Source organism: Carettochelys insculpta, chromosome 6, assembly GCF_033958435.1.
Source record: "Carettochelys insculpta isolate YL-2023 chromosome 6, ASM3395843v1, whole genome shotgun sequence".
Classification (NCBI taxonomy): Eukaryota; Metazoa; Chordata; order Testudines; family Carettochelyidae; genus Carettochelys; species Carettochelys insculpta.
Genome location: NC_134142.1, coordinates 115,818,399 through 115,824,398, shown reverse-complemented (window position 1 = coordinate 115,824,398; position 6,000 = coordinate 115,818,399).

Below are 6,000 nucleotides of genomic sequence, written 5' to 3'. Positions count from 1 at the left end.
GTGTAATAAGTCACATATGCTTGTGCAGTCCCCATGCCCCATCAGCCTTCATGCCCTAAACTCCTTTCCTGTGTCTGCCCCCTACACTAACAATTCATTATTTCAGAAAAATGGAATCTTTGTGTCAGCTGCATTTTGTGTAAGGGAGGCAGGGCTTATAGGCCCTGCACATAGAGCAGGTGCCCCCTTTTTAAGAGCAACATAACTGTTACATCATTCTCTGGTCAGTCATGAAACTGCTTATTGCTCTGGTGGCTGGCTCCTCATAATTATCCACTTTGCACTCTTGCTCAACCTCCACCCCCCCCCCCACCCCACTTTTCTCCCTTTCACCTATAGTATGGTGCACATGGCAACAAAAATGGAAATGGTGCTTTCATTACACTCTAACCTAGTCAGTAAACTGAGTGAGCAGCCCTTTAAACAGCCAAAGGCACAGTCTACTCATAAGCTGCAGCTTCTCAGCCTATAAACTGCACCTTACTGTTGTACAAGCTCCATGTGTATGGCTTCAGGAGACATGGGACTAAGGCGTCAAGAATAACTGTTCACAGCTCAATGGTTCCAATGGTAATCCAACTCTGGGAAGAAAGGGGACACACACACACACACACCCCACCCCGTGGTGCATACTTTACTTTGCCCAACCATCCCATGGTGCTGTCCGTGACATGGCTCAAATGATCCACCAGCATCTGCGACACAACTGAAATATGCCCCTTGCAGTTTATGTATCGTTTGTTGAGGTTCCCTGGTGTCAAGTAAGGGATATGTGTTCTAGCTCCCACCCCCCACCACTTAGGGACACCCAGCCTGGCAAAGCCATCCACAGTATCCTGCATGTTTGCCACAGGCCCACTATTTCCTAGCAGAAGGAAATTGATTATCCTGCCTGTGTGGAACACAGCAGGTGCCCCTCCCCCCCCCCCCCCCCCCCCCCAGCTATAGCGTTTCCCACTTCAAATTGAGTCTGATGGGAGTGTCAGCCATGTGGCATCGCAAGCTGCCACAGGGCTAGTGCCGCTCACTTCTGACTTGGGTCTCAGTCTGGTATTGTTGCACGTCAGCCGGGGTGGGGAGCAATTCACACAAGTCCTTGAAAGTGGTCCTAAGCATGTACGTGTCTCACTGGTCATTTTCCCATAGCTGCATAACTAAGCCCGCTCAGTCTGTGCTTGCCTCCCAGGCCCAACTGCTGTCAGCATGTGCTTCTAGCTCCACTCAGTGGTTTCTTGAACATCTGCATTCATGACTGCCTCACATTCTCCCTTGTATGCATGCAGCTCCTGCCTAGATTATTGCTAAACCACAGCATGACATCAAAGGTGTTTGCAACCTTACCATAGCACTTTGCACTTGGGCGGGGGGGGGGGAGTGAGTGGCGCACACTTGTCATGCTGTAACATCTTCATGGGGTGGGGGAAGGCTTTAAAAGATTGCCATTGCTTTCAAGAAGGGAAGGAGGCGCATTCTGTGAAGCTGACGACACATACGCACAACCACCTGCTGCAATGTTTTTGTCTCATCAGGCACTGGGAGCCTAATTCAGAATGCAAATAGCTAGCAGGACTTGTAGGATAGCTACCCCTCCTGCAGCACTGTTAAAGCAAAAGCCAGCCCTTCTACTGGGGGAAACACCTTCAGCTTTCATAAGGATCCATTTTAGCATCTTAATTTAAAAATTTGACCTAATTTTATTATGTGGCCAAATTCACCTGCCCTACCTGCAACTGTTACCTCAATGAATTTGATAAAATGGTAATTATAAGCAGCCCAATATGCACTACAGAAAAGATGAGGACAGATTATTGCAAGCCAGAAGTGAGGTGCTTGCAATGGGTTTTTTAAGGAGATTGTGGTTTCCCATGCTAAACTTTGGTTCTGGCAATATTTTAGGTACAAGGCACTGCTGCAGTAACAAAACTTCTAATTGTACGAACTACTACAAGCACGAAGAGGAAGAGTAGTGGAAGATGCAGTACTGTTTGCCAATACCATTCATCTGTTCGTAGACAGGGTAGGAAAGTTTTTGTCTCAACTTTGTGTAATGCTTTAAAAATGTGTAAAAATGCATGATATATAGCATGTAATTGTAATAGCTGTAGATAGATTAGGCATTAAAGTAGAATACTGCTAACGACATACCAAAACAAACTGGAGATGGAACAATGATGAAAATTAAACAACCATAACTCCCTCTTCCCCAATCTGAGCACAGACGTAACAGAGCAATTTTACATTAAATCAATCTATCTTGTGTTGCTCGGAGGGTGCGAAAAAGCCTCCGCCCTCCCCTGCAATGCACATCTACACTGCTGTTAGGAAGATGCTCTATTGCTGACCTAGCTTCTGTGTCTTACCCAGATGGAGCAATTGCGCTAATCAGAAGGCACACTCCCATAAGCATAGCATGTCTTCACCACACTACAATAGCACACTTGCACTGATGTAGCACCGTAGTGTAGCCTTGCCCTGATCGCAATTCTATAGTCTGCATTGAATGAGACAGTGTTTGTGATCTTTTCTGGCATTAATCTATGCATATGCCTCCTCTGCACCCTTCCATTTCTGCCATCCATGAAGAGGTAAACTGTATTGTGGCAATTCTTAACTTTTGAGTGAATGACCTTTTAGTCTTAATTACACATTTTTTAAAATTATAAACAGCCTAGTTTTTAAAAAAGAGACTTACACAAATTTTATTACATTCAGTTGCAACAAACCCCTCACGTCAGCAGCAGGGTTATGCTCTAGGTAGCAAACAATAGAACACACATTCCCTCATGATACACAAGTTTTAACTACACAGTCTCAAAGTTGTTTGGTCCTTAGACTGTCTAAATCAAGGCTCTTCCTACATGTAAACCTTTATTTGTAAACTACCCATCCTGTTCTATTCCCACCTTGTATAGTCCCTTAACTGGGAGGAAGGCCTTATTCATTCTCTTGTTTGTCCTTGTGCTATCCTCCTGAGTTTGTGCTCCAGTAAAGTGCGAAAGGGAGACATCAGGAACCAGTGCATGTGCAGTGTAATATAATGTTGAAAGTTTTGGCAGGAAGCAAAAAACAAACTATACAGATTATACATAGAAATCGTGAAGATGACAATCAAAAGGGACTTATACCCTTGGCTATGCTAGTTCCTTGGTATAGAACCTGTTGTCAGCACAACGCATGGGGGCAGCACTACCCTCTATTAAATATGTTAGACCAACTGAAATTGAATATGTAGTATAGCTAATACAGCATTTTCTTCTTGCATATACAGCTACTGTTGGAAATACTATGAAAACAGATGGTAGCAGTCAGCATTCACTTCTCTCAGATTCTGTAAGTTTAAAACATACCAAATATAAAATATATTTTGAAGCAGGCACATTCAGTTTAAGAATATAGTACAAGACAGAAGACAGGAATTTTCCATTCTAAAGGAATTATTTCTACATTTCTAAAAAAGTGGTCCCCACAGTTGTCTGAATGTAAAGAAATAAGACAACACGAAGTCTTTCCTTCTTTATACACTCATCCCTCATTAAACAAGTACTAAAACAAGGGACACATACTAACCTTTGCTCATTAGATGAGTGAACTCCCCCCACTAATACATGCCTTACCCCACCACAGCCTGAGCCCCCCACCAGCCCCACATACCCAAACCGCTGCAGCCTGACCCTCCCCTTGCTGTTTCTGCAGCTCCAACCTGCCACAGCCTGACACTCACTCCCCCCGCACTCAACCTGCTGCAACCTTAAAACCCTCCCACAGACCCAACCTGCAGCAGCCTGAACCCCCACCCTGTTGCCCCATGGACCCAACCCACCACCAGGTTTTAACACTCCCTCCTGTTCACAGGCCCAAACTGCCCCCAGCCTTTAACCCTCCCCAAACTCAGGGATCACTTATCCTTCAAATCAGTGCCACATGCTGCCACTCCTTTGCCGAGTTAGGAGCACTAGGAACCAATTAGAGACTTTTACGTGCATTTTAATGGTAATTTAGTGTCCCTCTTACAAGTTTTCACCTATGAGCAGAAACCAATTGTGCTCATATAGCAAGGGATGAGTGTATAGTATGTCTTTTTTTCACCCACGCAAAGGCTGAGACAGATGTGCTTTGAAAGAGGCAGCAGACTCTGACTCTCTCTCAGCCAAACTGAGGATCTTCTATGCCAACAATTCTATAACAAAAATTGAATTATGCCTAAAAATACCCCTTTTAGTGAGTCTTAAAAGAATGGCACATACTTCTGATATTATCCTAAACTCCAACATACGACATCCTGCTTATTTACTTATGCGATTTCTTCCTATTCCACCCACCCAAAAAAAATTGAGGTTATTTAAAAATAGAATTGAACTGTATCTTAATATAAAGTCCAGCTGTAAACCTTTATCAGATAGCAGTCAAAATGCCATAACCTACAGCTTTTCTATGCCTATCCTTGTTTATTCTGTAAGAGCCATCATATTTTGATAATAGACCAAGTTGTCCTATCATGAACAACCACAACAAATAGGAAGAAACAGAGTAAGGCTGTTGGTGAAATCAGTCCTCCTCTTCCAATTGGCTCTGATGATCCTAAATCATTCCAGAACGCCTTTTTTATTCTGCTCATGTCAGTCTCCTACCCACCCAGATACACCAGACCTTAGTGGGGGGTCCTTACTCTATCCCACTCTTGCAGTGTTCTACTTATGACAGGAAAGACAGTTATGGCAGTGTACTTACACTGTAAACTTTGGCACTTTCTAAAACAGCAGCCATCTGGAGCACCACTATAAATTATTACAGACTACTACTATAGCCCCTTTTCATCTTGAGAGACAGTGGTTATCAGAAGCAGTGCGGATCTATGGGCACATGCTAGCTTTTCAATGTAAGTTGCAGGAGATAACTGTTCAAATACATAACCCTACAGCTATCCTGGAGTCTTTCAAAATCTATGGGACCAATATATGCCTTCCACAATTTATGGTTTATCTCATCCAGTTTCACTCATAATAAGGTTCCAGTTCCCTGGCACATGAATCACAGTGCCACAGGCAGTCATTTTAAGGACACAAGAATCCCTTGTTTTCTTGAAAACACACTTATTTTGGGGTTCTCCCCAGGCTATAAGTGAATTTCCTCCTAAGCAAAACTGTTAGGCTAAAGCACTGCATTATTTGCATTATTATACATCTTTTCCCAATTTTATTTACTTAGCTGGGAGGGCATATGATGCATGGTTTCCTAGAGGCTTAGATGTTCAAGTGTTAGGAACTGATCTATATAGTACATGTGGGGTAATACTGGTTTTCCAGTGTTTCAACTTATTGAACTGCACTTTTTTGCAGGGTGGGGGAGATGCAATACCCACACCATTGGATAATGTGCTATTTAGTTATCTTTTTTTGTTTCAAATTATGGAAAGGTCATATACTGCATATCAATTAAACTCAGGTAATGCTAAGTATTTTTAAAATAATTTCCCTCCTCAAACAGGATGCTGCTTCATCAGCTCCAAGACTGTCTTTGCCATGTCAGTCTCGTGAATGGTGAAAAGTACTTCAGCATCATCAACTACCACAGAAGAAATCCAGGAAATAAAAGGGGTTAAAGTCTACTAGACCCAAACACCCCAATGGAATTTTTTTTCCCCCATACAATTGATGTATAGTTTTAGTTTTTAATCCAGCTTGTTCAGATGGATCTCCTTTTGTTTGTTCTATACAAGTTTCATTACAAAATTTAAATTTGCCCTAGAATACAGTGTAGTATTGCAGTACTGAGTTTCCAAAGCAATATTTATACTTTCTAGTAAAACCTTCAGAGCTATCAAAATGTGTTTCAGGTGTTTCTAGCCTATACAATAATATGTAAGTAAAACTAATGCCTTACAGTTATAATTAAAATTCTTATTAAACAAAGTTTGTGCACAGCCCCTTGTTTGTATAAAGCACTTACAATAACCCAAACCCATACTCTGGCAGTAGCTAAAAGGACAATTTTCTGTTACTT